Raw genomic sequence first — 19,101 nt, 5'->3', positions numbered from 1 at the left:
AATATGGCAAATTATGCCAATAATGAAGAAGAAACAGCAAAAGTATAGAAATGTAGCATGACACAGGCAATATCTTTCTTGCTTTGGCTGATAGCATTATCAAAAATTTGAATAGAAATTAATGCTGTTTCTTTGGATGGACAAAGAGAAAAATAAAGATTGTCAAACCCCAGAAGTACTGAAAGCACAACAGTCATGTGTTGTAAAGGTTGTGATTCACAGAGTACGGGCTGTATTTGGGGGACTCTTCCAATAGTGGACTAAAATGATCTGTTTAAGATTTTCCTCCATTGATATTTTACAGTGCCTTTTGGCAAAATATATTGCTCCACCCTCCTCACTTTAGGAACACTTTAATTTCGCTACTTTTGCCTCAGTGTTGGCCTACAGTATCCCCAAACGAATTACAAGGCGATGCCTGGACAAATGGGTAACCTATTGTTTCTCTCATTCATGCATATTGGAAAGCAGCCTATGATACAGCATATAATAAGGTCCCAATAAACTTATCTGATGGATAGATGACCAATGCCCTTTTAGAAGTTTATTTATACTGTGCAGAAAATTATTTAATGATTTAAAACACTTCAGTGATTTAGAGAAAGCACAAATAAGAGTCCATTATAAATTCACATCTAAGAAAACACAGAGGTTGAGCCACATTAGACCTTCAAGTCACAAAGGCCATGTTTAATCAAGGCAATCAAACATATATAAAAACACATGTATAAACACACTGCACCCAGATGCATAGGAACAAAATAAACCAAACAATGTGAGGCCTAATAAAGAATATTAAATTACCATCTTGTTGCCTGGATTCATCAGAGAAGCAGCAGGGAGTTAAAGATGCCATATTATTCCTGAACAAAGTTACCACTGGCTTAAGATACATTTCAATTGGACTGTGAGTATTAGGGTGCATAATAATAGACGTTCTGCTAGCCCTTTAACAGATTTGTTTTAACTATAAAAGCAGCTCCTGCTAAACAGGACATCCACTAATTAACTTCCATTAATTGTTGAAAATCACAATTAGCCAATACGAAATCACAATACTTGCTTTTCCAGAACAAAAAATAACTTATATCTTGGCATGAGTGATAAAAATCCAACTACTTATGTATTTCTTTATATTCTATTTTCACTTTATTGTTGTTTTATTATTGGTTTTAGCTATGGCATGAGCTACTTTTCCCTTATTTGGAAACAGGGATTCCCTGTTTTGGTTTGAGCCAACTGGGACTACAATTCTCCATGCATTCTTCCTATACAGATAGCATAAAAGACGTATGTCCCCAAACCAAGATTTTTATTAGCTGTGATGAAGTCTCACTTTGGACACAAACTGGCTTTAAACTATGACTCTCCAGGTCACTACTTTAAAAGGAGCTAGGACTACAGAAGTTACTCTGCTCTGGGGACAACTCCATTTTTGCCTTCAGTATTTAGGCTACCATTCTGGCTTTCAAAATGCCCTCTTAAATTCCTTTTTTTCTTTCTTTTTTGTTTTTAAATCGTTCATGGGGCTTCAACTCTCGGCCTGAGTTATCCCTGAGATCTTCAGCTCAAGGCCAGAGCTCTACCACTTTTAACCATAGCACCACTTCTGATTTTCTGGTGGTTAATTGGAGATTAGAGTCTCATGGATTTTAGTGATCAGACTGGCTTTGAACCACAATCCTCAGATCTCAGTCTCTCAAGTAGCAAGGATTACAAGCATGAGCCACTGGCACTTGGCTCTTCTCTTTAATTCTAAAGCCAAAATTTTAAGAGTATGTGGAAAAGTAGATCTAAATAAATATCAAAAGAATTCTCTGACCTCTCTTCCAGCCAGCCTTGTTTCTCATGCTGTAAGAGCTTGTCAGGCTATTGTTCTGCTTGATGTACTCCAAAATCGATTGGAAATACCTGGCACCAAGGATCAAATGGCAGTGTGCCAATCTGAGGCCTATTCAATATGAAGCTTCTAATCTTCACTGTAGGAAGCCAATACCACATGGAAGGAACCACCCTGACCTCTCCAGTAAAGGCCCACAACCTTCTCCGAACGTCACACATCTGGAGATGATCACAAAGATGCCAATGAATTTTCTCTAGGAGTTGTGTCAGGCTTTTCCAACAGCATCAGAGAAGCTTTCTTCAGCCTATCCATTAGAGCTAGCAGAATTGGAGAGCTCCATGCTTTAAAACATTGAAAACAATTAAAGCTGATTCAGTCATATCGTAATACACTGACAGCTGTGTTCTGATGGGAAATGACATTTCTCCTATCTTGAGGAATCTTCAAAAGACAGGAAGCCGGGCCGGGAGTTTGGCCTAGTGGTAGAGTGCTTGCCTAGCATACACGAAGACCCAGGTTCAATTCCTTGGTACCACATACATAGAAAAAAGCCAGAAGTGGTGCTAAGGCTCAAGTGGTAGAGCTCTAGCCTTGAGAAAGCCCAAGGACAGTGCTCAGACCCTGAGCTTAAGCTCAGGATTGGGAAAAAAAAACAAGACAGGAAGCGTAACCATTCTAGATAAGGTTGACCAAGTGGACTCCAATCAGAAGGATAGAGCTAGCACTGTAGGTCCAGTTCTGGATTTTATGCGTGGTTTGTGGGAATGAAGGAACCCAATTAACTTCTCTGGGGCTTGATTTTGAATACCACTCTGAAGGCCATAGTTCTTAACTAGTTAAGGATCATGAAAATCTGATTTGGAGGAAACCAAAAACAACAACAACAGCAAAAAACTCTTCTTAGTGCTGGGAGCTGGTGACTCATGAGGCTAAGATCTGAGATCATGATTCAAGACAGCCAGGCAGAAAAGTCCATGAGACTTCTTATCTCTAATTTAGCAGCAAAAAGGCAAAAACAGAAATGTAGTTCAAGTGATAGATCAAACTTTGATTAAAAAAAAAAAAAAACCGAGTGTAAATCCTTGATTTCAAACCCAGTACTGACACACACATACACATGGACACCCAGACACACACACACACACACACACACACACACACACATTCTGACATGTTCTACAACTTTGATTTCAAAACCTGATGACAAACTCAACTGGTAAAACATTAATGAATTAGCATATTATTGTTATTATTATTATTATTATTATTATTATTATTTTGTCAGTCCTGGGACTTGGACTCAGGGCCTGAGCACTGTCCTTGGGCTTTTTCAAGGCTAGAGCTCTACCATTTGAGCCACAACACCACTTCCGGCTTTTTCTATGTATATGGTAACAGAGAAATCAAACCCCAGCCTTTGTGCATGCAAGGCAAGCACTATACCACCAGGCTGAGTTAGCATATTTTTAAGAGCACTCAAGTGAGGGCCTTTACATGATATTTCTCGTGATTAAAGGCAGTGCTATCTGCAGCTATTGCACCCACTTAGAGGTGAGTGTCTACAAATACATGACTATTTGAATGTACCCTATAAAAGGGAAATTTTCTGCTCTGGTGTTTATTAGTCACATACAAACTTGAGCCACTCAGAAAGAATTCTTACAGCAGATTCCATGTTTCTTCATCAGGACTGAACTCAAACTTAGCCTTCTCTTATCTTCTACATGATTCTTTGCTAGCCAGCCTAGTCCTTTGACTTTCTAGGAATATATGCCTAATCTCACTCCTTTTCCTTTCAATTCCCTATTTCTAAGGTCTTCATAATCTCAGATCTCATACTTCTGGGCCTTTCATTCAAATGGCCATAATCTGCCTTTTAATCTGGGTAAAAGTGTCCTACAATTTAGCAGCTATTGACACATTCAGGGAAACCAGCTAATCCGAATGCCAAGCCTCACCCCAAACTTGGCTTATACAAATCATGCAATTCTAATCTAAATCTTCTTGATTTGTACTCTGGCCCTCTGTTGGCACTTGGTTCTTTGTGAATCACAGGATTTAGGTAAAGGTTAAGTGAGGTAATATCTGAGAAATACTTGAACAATGCCTGGCTTAGGAAAACTCAGTAACTACTGAGGGGAGAGAGAGGTTAAAGTGTGTGGCATCACCGAAGCCTGAGCTTGAGCAACTCATCTGACTGGTTTGGCTTCAGTTCCTCCCTTTGTTGGTGGGCCATCAACTTGAGAGGCGTGCTATGTGGGTATATGGACCAATGAGCAGAAAGCTAATGCCCCTGGAATTAGTGTTCTTTTCATTATCCAAACATACACCCTTTCTCAGGTTCCTGAAAAGCTGGTGTCATTTTCTCATGCTCAATGATGTCTTTCCTTCTCACTCTTTCTTTGGTGATAGTTGTATCATCCTTGAGCTGAAGAGCTCAGGGACATTGCCCAGGCCCAGAGTTCAAGTCCCGTGTCTGACAAAAAATTTTTTCAAAAAAATTTTAAGGCTGGGTGCTGGTGACTCACATATGTAATCCTAGCTACACAGTAGGCAGCGATCTGAGGATCTTTGTTCAAAGCCAGTGCATCCAGGGAAGTCCATGAGACACTTATCTCCAATGAACCACCCGGAAACTGGAAGTGGAGCTGTGGCTCAAAGTAGGAGAGCACTGGCTTTGAGCAGAAAAGCTCAGGGAGAGTGTCCAGGCACTGAGTTCAAGTCCCACAATCAATTCCCCCAAGTACAATTAAATCAGGCAATGATGGCTCATGCCTCTAAACACTACCCAGCAAACTGAGACCTGGAGGATCATTGACCATAACAACCAGGGCAGAAAGGTCCATCTTCAGTTAATGAGAGAGAAAGAGAGAGAGGGAGAGAGGGAGAGAGGGAGAGAGGGGGGAAGGGAGGGAGGGAGGGAGGGAGGGAGGGAGGAAGAGAGAGAGAGAGAGAGAGAGAGAGAGAGAGAGAGAGAGAGAGAGAGAGAGAGAGAGAGAGAGAGAGGACATAAATTGAGAATTGAGCTCCAAGGTCTGAACATCCCCTCAAACTTACACTGTATCTGTTTATGACATTGCATAAATGGCTTAACCATTCAAATCCCGCATTTTCTTATCATACTTCTTGACAGTTAAGGAGGGTGGTGACTGGGAAATCTTTTTCCTTGTACACAATCATAACTTTCAGATGGGTCCTCAGATGCAGCAAGGTCCAGCCCTGACTGCAGTCCCTTCACTGTGAAAGGAATGCTTTCAGAGGTAGACAATGGAGCAGAGGCATGGAAAGTTACACACACCTGATGAAGACACAAGATGCTCCTAAGGAAGACACCTGAAGAGGGTCCAATTGCTTTTTGTGGCTCCATGTCTGGTAACATGGCAGAAACATGCACTAGGTAAAATGTTGAACCTCTTCTAAAACAAACAAACAAAAAAGATAAAAACCAAAGTACCAGTGACCTACATCTATAATCCTATCTATTCTGCCAAGGCACCAAAGTGTTTCAGACTCTAATTTCTAGTCAATCACAAAAACAAAACAAAACAAAAACTGGAAGTAGAGCTGCGGCTCAAATGATAGAGCACCCGCCCTGAGCAGAAAAGCTAAGGAGGAGGAAGAGGAAGAGGAGGAGGAAGAGGAGAAAAAGGAGTTGTTGGTGGTAGGAGGTAGAACCAGTCTCTTTTCAGTGGCAGACGATAAAAATTACTAACCCCAGGTAATCAAGAACTGTTGCTTGTACGGGCTTGTCATTTTGATTTTTCTTTTTTGTTGTTTTCAAAGTAATTATACATCTCATTTTACATTTCAGAAATTTCTACATTAGTCTTGTACTCATGTAATTAAATGCATATTATTTTATTACTGCCTTTTATCCAAGAATCATTGGTGGATAAAGGCTAAATAGTCATGTGCTTTTAAAGAAAATGCATATGTGGTAGATCTACCTAATTAACTGTCAGTGGTTGCACATCTAAGGAGATGGCAGTTAAATTTTAAAATCAAATTCATACTTGAAATGAGTAGGAGAAATGCAGATGGCAAGCCTCCATCTTGTGGTTTGACACAAAAGAGTTGGGCACACAGGCCACTCGCTGTTCTGCAACAGGAAGTGAAGCCAGCCCTGGCCTCCAGTTGCACACTGGGTAAAAGATTGCATTAACATCGTCCATTTCAGACTTACTAAAATGCCCACAGCCAGTGAGCACTGTTACTATTTTCAAAGACTCTTTTTTTCTCCTCATTGTTCCCGTACTGAGGCTTGAACTCTACAGCAGGGCACCTCTCCCTTAGCTTTTATTCAAGTCTAGTGTTCTACCACTTCAGCCACAGTTTTACTTCTGTTATTCTCCCTCTCTCTCGCTCTCTCTCTCTCTCTCTCTCTCTCTCTCTCTCTCTCTCTCTCTCTCTCTCTCTCTCTCTCTCTCTTTCTCTCTCTCTCTGTTTCATTGGAGATAAACTATTGATCCTCACCTCTCAACCTCCTAAGTAGCTTGAATTACAAGAGCGAGCCACTGGCACCTAGCTCAAAGAAGCTGATACAGCTCTCTCTCTCTCTTACAGAATTATGTTTCTCACTGGTACTGATTCTCATGTGAGATCCAATTAAAGGCACTCTCAGAGATAAACCAAGAGCAAAGATTAGAGGAGTTCCACTGACTGCAGATGTGTACGAGAGGCAAATACACAGGCTGCCACTGTCCCAGGTCACTTTGTACTGAACTCCATGCCTCCTCCCTTGGTTACACTTATTCTTTCTAATTAACCAGGCATTAACTCAAAGTGGTATACATGATTTTTCATCCAAAGGGGGGCATTCACCAGAGGATGATCAGCTCAGCACAAGGGGCAGTGAAGGTGAAGAATGAGCCCAAGACGAGGGAGGCCAGCGAAGCCTGCTCCAGCCAAAGTGGAACCCAAGCCATAAAAAGTTTGCCAGGAAGGATAAGGCTTAGGACAGAAAAGTTCAAACAAAAAGGAAAGGGATTGCAAAGGGCAAGCAGGCTGAGGTGACCAGGCAGCAAACTGAAGGAGATTTCCCTGCAGAAAATGTAGAGACTAAGAAGGAAGAGAGTGAACTCTGATGAAGCAGAAGAGAAGGAAGCCAAGTCTCACTAACCATGCAACCCAACTTACTGGTGGTACCTGTCTACTGTCTCCTAAATCCAGAGGAATATTTTTTAACTATTTAAATTTTTTATTAAAGAATTTATTAACATTGATTTTTACATCATATTTCAATTGACAAGTTTAGCAAACAAGTGTTCAAGAAGGGAATCTCTCTATACAATCACTGGGACTTAGTTTTAAGAACTTAATCCAAATTAGGCTAAGGGTTTGTATGTCATAGAAACATATTAGTTTATGAAATAAAACATTGACTATAGAGTCATAGGTTTTTATGTCTATATAGTTATGTTTATATTTCCATTACCATGTCCATAGCATTGGGTATGCAAATATTGAGTCCTCACTCTTGTACTCTTTGGATTTAATAGCCACATATTAAGGATACCATGAGGAATATTTTTATCAACTGTTTTGTAAGTGTAAGTCTTTTTAGTAGCTCCTGAAACATTTTTAAAAGGAAGGAATACACCTCATTGCATTTTTTTCAAGTGTAAACCTTTTTCTTACTTTTTTTTAAAGAAGTGGAATCATTTGCTGGTTTTTTAAGTTTTGGTACAACCAGGGAAATCCTTTGCTGTCTTCACTGCCAGCTTAACATGATGTTCCATAGGTGTATGGGGGGAGTGTGGGGGGGGGGGAAGAGAGTTAGTTTTCTAGCCTGCAATACAAAGCATAATAAATGCCAATTTGTGGGATAATTGAAATCCCAGTCCCATGCTGTTTTGGTAGAACTGTTTTCCTCAAGAAAACCACTCCATGATTCTTTCTACAAGGATGCTATACTCTGTCACACCTCTGCTCCTGGTAGTCCCTTTTTCATAATTGTCGCTGTGCTGTGAATGGTGGAGAACATGGGCATGTGGCGTACATGCTGTGACATTGTGACATGACTTACCTAAATGGGGGTCACTATTTGGAATATGAGTACTTGGTTTGCTCTTAAGGAAAATTCACTTCCAGGTTTGAAGCTCAAATGTCACTGGAATGCTTTTTAAAACACTTCATGGCTTTCAACTTTGGGTATGTGTACTAAGAATTGTGTACAAAATGAAATGTCTGTGTACTGATCTTTGATGTGACCAATAAAATTGCAATTATGATAAAAAAGGGGGCCTCTTTTACACATTTTTATTTAGCATACTTATTTTTATTCATAGTGAGTGACTTTCATGGAACACAATTTTTGGAATAGCTTTATTTACCTATTACTGGAGAAGCACAGGAGTCCCATTTTCTTTTTCCTGTCAAAAACCTACACCTTATTTGAGTGTTCAACTATCTTTACTTCACTTGAAAATTATATTATCAGCACTTTTAATGTCCTAAGGACTCTGGTATAATAACTTTTATATCTCACTTTTCATTGTATTGGAAGGAAATTACAGGCATATATAATGCATGGAAATGGGTTGAAATCTTACACACTATACAATCTCCTGTACAAACACATCACACAATTGCATATACCGACAGAGTCTAGAAATTGGAGACCAATCAGTACCTTGACAGAAGAAAATTATGAGTTTGGGATATATCTATAATCAGCATATAATAAACACAAATAGTTGAAAGGATAAGAATAAGGGAAAATTAGCTTAGTATTTGTTTTGTAATCCAGTGATCCAGGGCCTACAACTCAACCAAAGTAAGGATCTAAACATCACTATCCATTGGCCTTTAACACGGTAATAGGCAATAATTTTATACAGACTATCCACATTAAAAATTCAGTAATGGGGCCAAAAGTTTGGCCTAGTGGTAGAGTGTTTGTCTAAGCATGCATGACTACTGGGTTTCCATTCCTTGTTACCACATACATAGAAAAAAGCCAGAAGTGGTACTGAGGCTCAAGTAGCGGAGCTGTAGCTTTGAGAAAGTCCAAGGACAGTGCTCAGCCTCTGAGTTCAAGCCCAGGACTGGCAAAGTAAAGAAAGAAAGACAGAAAGGAAGGAAGGAAGGAAGGAAGGAAGGAAGGAAGGAAGGAAGGAAGGAAGGAAGGAGGTTTTAAAAATTCAATAAGTGGGGTCAGGAGTTTGGCCTACTGGTAGAGTGCCAACAAACATAGAAAAGCCAGAAGTGGGGGTGTGGCTCAAGTGGTAGAGCACTAGTATTGAGGAAAGACAAGGACAGTGCTCAGGCCCTTAGTTCAGAAACCAGGACTGGCAAAATAAATAAATAAATAAATAATAAAAATTCAGTAAGTAAATAATTTTAACTATTAAACTTCCATAAGATTGTCAGATCTTATCAATCTGTTTAAATTATATTGCTTTATATCTATAAAAGTGTTATGAAATTTGATCCAAAGATTCACACATTTCATAGAAAAGGCAATATGGCTAAAACTACATCTAATAAACACAGGTAAGACTTTTAGATTAAAATAATAAAATTTTATTGACTATCATAAAGGACATAAATGAGATACAAACCATGCTCTTATACTTGAAAATCCTAAAAGAATCGCTTACAAACTAATATGGAAAATTGAAGCAATTTCAATGAAATTATTATTTCAAAAGAATACAATGTTTTACCATCTAAATGATAAATCAATATCCCTCCAGGCAACATTGAAGTAGAAGAAAGAAATACCAAGGTAACCTAATATCAGCCTTTATTAAAAATGTTGCAGAAATTAAGCAGTTTATCTAGTTTAAGGGACAGACAAATCAACTAAATATAGAAAATAAATAACCATAAAATAAATATATGACTTTTTAAAATGATAGAAGAACAATTGGTCATCTATATGGAGAAAGAAAATAAATAGATCACTATTTCTCCACATACTACCAAAAACAGTTTTCTGATGGATTAATTACTTAAGAATCAGGAACCACAAATTATAACAATAAGCCAGCTATTCTTATTAAGTTGTCGAAATCAATAAGTCCAATTAATTTTAGAATGTTGGGGGAACATGACTGAATGCATAATAGATAGATACCAAGGTAAAATGAAGACCTATTTAGTTGTTGTTTTTTGTTTTGTTTTTTTGGCCAGTCCTGAGCTTGAGCTCAGGGCCTGAGCACTGCCCTTGAGTTTTCTCAAGGCTAGAATTCTACCACAGCACCATTTCTGGCTTTTTTTCTATGTATGTGGTACTGAGGAATTGAACCCCGGGTCTTTGTGCATGCTAGGCAAGCACTCTGAAGGCCTATTTAGTATCATACCAATCAATATAATTAAAAATAATAGCCCAACATTTTGAGCACTAGGTCTGAACTCTAGAAAAAGTCACACATTGTCTTAAGTTGATATATTTGATTTAAACATCACTCACACACATACACACGTTTCTTCTTGTTTATTGAGATCGTGTCTTTTTCACCAAGCAAGGCTAAATTTACAAGATTATAGAACTAAATTAGTAAATCAGCAAAGTGTGCTACATGTATTACAGACTCTGTCTGCAGGAAAACTGGAAGCATTTATTCATTGTAAATGCATTTATTTTCAAATTTGAATTCCAAGTGAAGGGCCTACAGTTTGTGATGAAAATGATATTAAAGCATTAAGGAAAGAATGAAAAATAACTTGACTAGGATCATTCACTTAGGAAGTCTGGATCATGAAATCAAAATACATCATTTGATGCCTTTTTGTTCTACTGACATATAACTAAGTACTTTTTTTGTTGTTTTGTTTTGTTTTTTTCACCAGTCCTGGGGCTTCATTTCAGGGCTTAGCATTATCCCTGAGCTTGTCTTTATTCCAGGCTAGTATTCTCCCATTTGAGCCACAACCCTACTTTCAGCTTTTGATGGTTAATTGGAGATAAGAATCTCAAGTGCTTTCCCTAGCTGCATGGTTTTGAATTGCAATCCTGAGATTTCAACCTCCTGAGTAGCTACAGATATGAGACACCACTGGGCCAGCTTCTGAGTACTTCTTTTGAGAAATGTCATCATCATTCATACAGAAGACTTTAAACATCAGCTATATTCTTTATCAAATGCCAGTCAAATTTTATCACATTGCATAAAGAGACTAGATTTTCAAGTATTCATTGAGCTGTACACCTTAGTGAACTACATTAAACAAATGGTTTTAAAATCTTAATGTATATCACTTTTGGGTTTTCTGAATGTTTCGAGTCTTCTTTCAGAAATATTTTCAGCTACATTTGCAGAGAAAAATCTTTTTTGGTAACAATAAATAGGCCAACGGATAGGTGTGCCTACCTAGATGGGCTCAGCATAACTAAAAGCGAGATTAATCCAGATGCACATATACTAACATGTTGGACCAATCCCCCCCATTTGTCAGGCTACTTAAAGATAATTTTTAAAAAGAAAGATATATGTAAATAAAAAAACAAAAAGTCTATTATTGAGCCTTTTGTCAAGAAATGAACAGCAGGCAAGGATTTATGAAACTTGATTTTCCAACTCATCTGCCATTTGGACTTCCAGTGTTGAGCAAATACTTTCTCATCTCTTGTCTGCACACAGGCAGTGATGACAGTAGTTCCCCTGAACCTCAGCCACCACGTGGAGCCTAAATAAGGCATATTCCTAACACAAGCCACAGGCATGAAAGCTGAAATGAAGGAAGTTTGCTTTCTGACTATTCCAGAAACCAGAGGCTCAAGATCTAGGTGTTGGCAGGGTCAGGCCCCTTTGGGAATTACATGGAAAGCACAGATTCCAGGCCTTGCAGATCAACCTTCTCATGGTTTCTTCACATGGTCTTTTTGTATGTGTTGTGTGTGTGTATGTGTGTGTGTGTGTGTGTGTGTGTGTGTCCTCTATTAAGATCCATCCATGATCTCATGTTGACCAGTCACCTCTATAAAGACCCTGCCTTTCTAAATAGAAATACTTTCTGAGGTATCGGGGTGTTAGGATCTCAACACACAAACTGGGAATTCTGTGTGGACACAAGACAAATCCCAGCACCTGCTGAAGGATATCAACATTGATGAAAAGATTCATCCCAGGACACCTACATGTGCAATGAAGAAGCTTGCTACTTGACCCACAGGTGAATGGTTGGATGCCTGGAAACAGCATAATCAATAATATGAAAATGAAGGAAGAAAGAGTGGAGACAAGAGTTGTTCATTCTGATTCAGTTATTTTATACCTTCAGTTCTCCATCTCTTCTGTCCTTTCAGGGATCATGTATTTCAAGGCCATAATTGTAGGTGTTTCAGAATTTCATGCTGGAGAATTCTGGCTCAAGGCCAGGTGGGGCATAAAAGTTCACAAGACTCCACTCTCTCTTACCAGGGGTGGGGACCAGAGACCCTGGTTGCCAGCCCAAATCAAAGTGGAGCAGAATAACTATCACAGCCGCACACACCTTACCAGAAACATAAATAGGAGGACTGCATCCCCAGCAGGCCAGAAAAAGAAGTGAAACCCTCTCTCAAAAATACCCAACACAAAAAAAGGACTGAGAGGCTCAAGCAGTACCCAAGAGCCACAAAAGTTAATGCATTTTAGGGACCAAGAATATGGCTTAGCAGTAGAATGTATGAGACCCTGAGTGTGGTATGCAATATTATAAATATGAAGCCCGAAACACATTTTCATGTGTGTTGTAGGCATGTAACTTTCCTAATAGCATAGTAATGAACCTTTCCAAGTCGTATACTAAACCCCTACCCTAACCACACAAATAGGCTCTATTCACTGTTCTTCTCTAATGAGTGTTTTAAAGATTTTGTAGGCAAAATCATCTGAAGACTGACAGCTCACAACTGTGCTTTAATACACAGTACTTTAAGCAATCGCTTTTCAAAGCAAAGCACACATTTAATTTGCTATGTATCATTGGCATTTATCATTCCATTTCTCTGTATCACTTCGCTCTGGTAGAGGTTTCTTAAACATTGCAATAATACACATCCTGCTGTTGGATTTCCAATCCGCAACTCAGATCTCTCCAACCTAGATTCTGCTCCAACTGCTCCATAGGGTATTTTCTTTTGCAGTGGTCACCAGAAGCTTTCAGGTGCCAAATGAAATGGACACATATCCTAATTTTTTTTAATAACACGAATTACTACTTATGACAATTTGTTTTTCACTGAAGGCCCACAAATAAATTCAGCATTTTATAATTATTAACACTAGTAATTACATAAGAACTCTTACAACTACTAAAACTATTAAGTAATATATGCATGAAATTCTCTCAATCTCTTCTTAGTTGTTGAAGTACACTGCTGATTTCTGAGAGTAGAGAATTCCATAATTATCAGAATACCCAGAAGAACTCCACACCTGATACGTAGGATGCACCTGAGTTCCTCCAGACCATTCCAGGTGCCTGGGAATCACACCTGTAATCCAGCTACTCAGGAGGCTAAGAACTGACTATTGCAGTTAAAAGAAACTTATGTGACTCTTGTCTCCAATTAACCACAAAATAGCTGGAAGTGGCTCTATGGCTCAAGTAGCAGAGCACAAGCCTTGAATAAAAAAATCTAAAGGATAATGTCCACAACCTGAATTCAGTCTCCAGGACCATCACACACACACACACACACACACACACACACACACACACACACACACACACAAACACACACACACACACACACACACACACACACACACACAGTCATGCTTATCCTTCACACCAATTTAAATGTTATCTGCATCACATGTCAGTTTAGAGAATGTCAGAATAGACACAGCTAGATTCATCATTAATTTTTATCCCTAGTAAATTTATGAAGATCCTTTCTTAGGATCTCTCTGAATTTAATTACCTTCTCTTTTCTTTCAACCTCGGTGACAAAGCTAGCATGTTGTATGCCCACTCTTTCTATTTCAGCATGGGACAGTTATGGAGGCTAACGGTGGCATCTAATTAGGAAGGAAAAAGGGTATGGGGAATTAATAGTTGACAAATAGCACGGAAATTCTGAGTTTATGTACAAGGAAGGATGCTGGCTCCGTAGACCATAATTTCAAGGGTGGGAATTGAGGGGCATAGTTTTTAAATATGGGTTTAAATTCTATGTGATACCCTTCATATACCTGGGATGATAGAGATCCATATTCTGAGACACGGGATATTCATTTAAAGCAAATATTACAATTATACAAACCCAGTACTCATATTGTTCCATGGTCTATGGCATCTTTTCCATTAGTGTCTTGTTACATCAGGTGATTTGGGAGGTCCTTCATCCTCCCATCAGGATTGCGTGTTCTAGATTTCCTTAGTACTTCACCAGTATCTTAACACTAAATCTGAAATAAACCGTAGTTACTTTATGTAATTTAAGTGCTCAAATCCATGGGTCACATTATGAGGACACTGTACTTGCTGAGAATGAGACCTGTTCCTCTCCATGCAGCCTACATAGGTTCAGAGGTAACGCAAACAGGTGTTTTTTCTCTTCTGAGATAGGTTACAGAAAGTGAATGTATCTTCAAAGGCACAGGCCAACAACATAAACTAAAGACAAACCCAAATCACAACTTTGCATAAGGGCTGAAACCTGAACATTTCAGTTGAATTCTCTTCACAACTGAAGGACTTAGACTTTAACTTCAGGCAGGTCTATCAGTGTCTCATTTCATAAAGGAAACATAAGAGCTGATCTACAGGTCCTAGTGATAACAGTGCTTACCTAGCATGCATGAAGCCCTGGGTTCGATTCCTGAGTACCACATAAATAGAAAAGGCTGAAAGTGGTGCTGTGGCTCAATTGGTAGAGTGCTAGCATTGAGAAAGCTCAGGGACAGTACCTAGGCTCTGAGTTCAAGCCCTAGGACTGACAAAAAATAGATCTATACATTGTACCAAATGCAAAAGAACAAAATTAGTAGCATCACCTAAGTTGATTTCTTTGTGATGCTTGCTATAAAAAATCCAGGGCCTTGTGCATGCCTATGCAAAGACTAAATCATTTAGTGACATCCTTCATCCTGATTCTCTCTTTTAAACTAAGGAAAATGCATGCATTCTTTATGTCACATGTAAAGTTCCCACATGAGGGAAGGGAGGACAGTGGGATCAGGAAAGGCAGTAGAGATTATTAAAGTTGGATGAGACAAATATTGAGAGATAAGAAACATCAATAGACTCAAAAGACAATGCAATTTGGTTTTTCAAAGCAAATTGAGGTGTGTGTCAGACCTGCAAATAATGAGGTCTCTAGTGTAAAAACATTTTACAGACACAAAGATAAAAACATATTGGCAAGTACAGGCACAATTTGGGGTCTGATTTGAACTCATATATCTCAGTTTTCAGGACACAACCCAACAAAAGATATCCAAGATAACTGAAAAAAGTTTGGGATAGAAAGTATTTTAAGATCCTTTGAGAGTTCACCTATATGGATTTTCAAAATTCAGAAATATGGATGTGTAATAAGAATTCAATTGCATCAGAAGGTTTTCCCTGGGCTCCAAACAAAGTTGCTAATCATAGCTAAACATATTCCTAAAATTACAAGAAGGAATTCAGATATTATTATATGAAATAATGGCATAGCTTAATATTGTAGTGGCTAAAAAAAGTTTCCTTTTGCTTCTTAATTTGGGAAAACCAATTTTCTATTGGAAATTAGAAAAGTAGCATTGCACAAACAAGTCATTTGAGTTGGAAAGCAAGGCTATATATTTATTAACTTTACTCTGAAAGTATGCCTTTGAGGAACTAACATAGACTTTCCCTTAGCTTTCTCTGTCCTTCCTGCATTAATTCCTTTTTCTCTTCCTTCCTTTTTGATCTTCCCTCTTTTTCCTTGCTTTTCTCCTGTATCCTTTTCCTTTTAAGAAAAAAAGAGATGCTCAATAATGATCATAGGTTCTTTACTCAAAAGATGGCAGAAAATGAGTTTAAAATATGATTTTAGTCTATATGATGATAGGAATTAATTAAGGTAGTGCTGTTTTCTTCACCAAAGTAGGGGAAATAAAGAAAAAAGTAGAGCCGGGCACGATGGCCCACGCCTGTAATTAATCCTAGCTACTTAAGAGGCTGAAATCTGAGGATCAATGTTCAAAGCCAGCCTGGGCACAAAAGGACCTGAGATTCTTATCTCCAGTTAACCTCTAGAAAATGAGAAGTGGGGTTTGGCTCAAGGGTAGGGAAGTAGCCTTGAGCTTAAGAGCTCAGGGACAGCATTCAGACCGAGTTCAAGCCCCATGACCCACAAAAAAGGAAGGAAGGAAGGAAGGAAGGAAGGAAGGAAGGGAGGGAGGGAGGGAGGGAGGGAGGGAGGGAGGGAGAAGGAAGGAAGGAAGGAAGGAAGGAAGGAAGGAAGGAAGGAAGGAAGGAAGGAAGGAAGGAAGGAAGGAAGGGAAGGAAGGAAAGAAGGAAGGAAGGAAAGAAAGGAAGGAAGGAAGGAAGGAAGGAAGGAAGGAAGGAAGGAAGGAAGGAAGGAAGGAAGGAAGGAAGGAAGGAAGGAAAGAAAGAAAGAAAGAAAGAAAGAAAGAAAAAGAAAGAAAGGAAGGAAAGAAAGAAAACAGTAGAATACATAATGATGTTTATTCACTTCTAATTTAGAATGTGTATATTTCATTGGCCAGTTTGTTGCAAAAAAACTAAAAGCACCACTAGACACCACACTCAAAATGAACTGTACAACTTGAGAGTGGCATTAGGAGGGAAAAATTGGAAGAGATGCGGGGGGAGGGTGGCATTGTCCAAAAAGAAATGTACTCTTTACATCACCCTTATAATAACAATAAATTTTTAAAAAATCAAAGCAAAGCCCAGTACCAGTGGCTCATACCTGTAATGCTAAGTCCCTAAGGAGGTTATGATCTGAGGATTTTGCTTTAAAATCAGCCGAGCCAGCAAGTCCACGTAACTCTTATCTCCAATTAACCACCCACAGGCTAGAAGTGGAGTTGTAGCTTAAGTGGTAGAGCACAGTCCTTCAGTAAAAAAGCTAAGGGACAGTGCCGAGGCCCTGAGTTCAAGCCCTAGTCCCGATACTTGCACACACACACACACATACACACACACACACACACACACACACACACACACACATACACACACACACACACCAAAACAAATTTATAAATTGAATAAAATTTAAAAGAAATCAGAACAATTTTTTTCCAGTAATACCATTTAAAATTAAGAAACTGAGGGAGGGAAGGGATGACATTGATTCTCCAAAAGGTACTCTTGACCTGACTTATGTAACTGTATCTCCTCTGTACATCACCTCTTTAGTAATAATACAAATATTTTTAAATAAAAATAAGACGCAAACCACTATTTTGTCAAGAATTTCATTAGTATGAGATTATCTTACAAGCTACCCATGTACCAACTTTTATACCTTATTAGGAGTGTTTGCTACATATGTAAGGTTGGTATCGTGAATCAATTCTCTTTTGAAACTTATTGAGAACAAATTAGGAAGGAATTATATAGATGAAGGGAAGGAAGTTCTGACAGTGTGAGACCAGAAGTATGGACATGCTAAATAGTTGGCTTGTAAATTGACACACATTAAAAATGTTTCCAGCACTCCTAATGCATGGAATATGGAGTAAGAAGAAAACAAGAGCCTGCCATCTCACCATTCACATTGCTGCCGAGAAATGTTTCAAACTTCAACTCTTGATCATTGCATGTCTGACTTACAAATCTTCAAGGACATTAGTTTGCCTAAAGAGGAAATAATGCAGATCTATCTATATATATGTTTATATGTCTAGTTATAGAGATATTGAAAGATATAAGTATCTATGTCTATGGAAGCTCATATGCAGATATACATAAATGACCTCAGTATATCATTTAGCTTACCTCACTAGCACCCTTATTTTCTGTCAAAAATATGTAAGTGCTAGATACTGATAGCGCATGCTTGCACTCCTAGCTAGTCAAGAGGCTGAGAGTTAAGGATCTCAGTTTGAATCCAGTCCCAAGGGAATTATAAATAGTTGATAAAACACCAACAGAAATATACTAAATTTATTTTAAGAAGCAGTGTGATGGCTTCTACATGGGCTCTCTCCACCAAGATCCATGTTGAAATTTGATTCCCCATGCAGCAGTTAGGACAGGAGGTTTGCAGCAGGTGATCTGGTCATAGGAAAATGGTTTTCATGAATGGATTCATGTCTGTCTCTGGAGTTAACCCTCTGGAGAATGGAGTCCCACCTGTAGGACTGGTTTAGTTACCACAAGCAGGTTATTATAATGGGATGCTGGCATGTTTCCATATTCTCTCCCCCACACATGGTCTTTTTGGTGTGCCCCTTGTCTATTTTCTCACATCTCCCATTATTTGATGAAGCTCAAGGCCCCCACCAGACCAGAAAAGATGCGGCAACCCAATTACCAAGCTCTAGGACTTCTTACGTTTATCAATCATCCTGCATCCTGCATCCTACAACAACTACATATGTACTTTTTGTTTCAGTCCATCATCTTGCTAGGCAAATGTCAAGCTGTAAGTAGAGAAACTCTTAATGCTTAGTTAGACATGATTATAGCCCAACAAGATATATTATTTAGAGCAAAAGTTACTACTATGAAGGGAAGGCTTATAAGACCAGGACCAGCAACCCAGAAATGCTGAAACAATATCAGGATCATTAGAGTTGACACTTATTATGATCAGCTTCCCACAAAGCTGAACTCATGAGCATCTCTGTGGATTGGGAATATAAAGTGATCATTGTAAGTGGGCCTAAGAAATAGATGAAGCTTCCATTGTTAAGGCTGTCATCGAGTCTTTCCAAGTATAATAGTTTTACTCAATTTTATCCTTATCCAGTACTGGCTAAAGAAATAAATGAAATTTATTTTATATCACCCCATAGGAATGAGTTTGATAATTAAAAACTCATTCTTTTTCAGATTGTACTATGACTCCCAAAGAGAAAAACATAAGAGATCTACATAGTCTCACTACAAACTCTAACACTTTTACAAACTGCCCTGAGCCTCTTCTAAGGGAAAAGTGTTCCCCTAACAATAAATTTTTGTGTTAATTAATATAATAAATTATACAATTAGCGTGGAGTGGAATTCAGTGGTGGGACACTTCCTAACATGAGGGTTACTCTAGGTTCAATACACAGAACTGAAAAATTAAAAAAACATTTTAGTATATAAAATGAATATAAATATATCATGATAAAACATTTCGCAGTTACAAAAGGCAACATTCCTATAGTTCT

General features: G+C 38.5%; 1 protein-coding gene and 1 pseudogene across 7 annotated transcripts in view; one reads left to right on the top strand and one right to left on the bottom strand.

Annotated features, from left to right (window-relative positions):
• The window catches only part of Nrg3 (neuregulin 3), a 945,390-nt gene that overhangs the window by 817,066 nt on the left and 109,223 nt on the right, over positions 1-19,101 (bottom strand). The window lies entirely within an intron of this gene.
• Positions 6,665-6,961, top strand: LOC150054349 (non-histone chromosomal protein HMG-14 pseudogene; annotated as a pseudogene).

Source organism: Megascapheus bottae, chromosome 15 (assembly GCF_031878675.1).
Source record: "Megascapheus bottae isolate mThoBot1 chromosome 15, mThoBot2.hap1, whole genome shotgun sequence".
NCBI lineage: Eukaryota > Metazoa > Chordata > Mammalia > Rodentia > Geomyidae > Megascapheus > Megascapheus bottae.
This window is presented reverse-complemented; position numbering and strand designations above follow the sequence as displayed.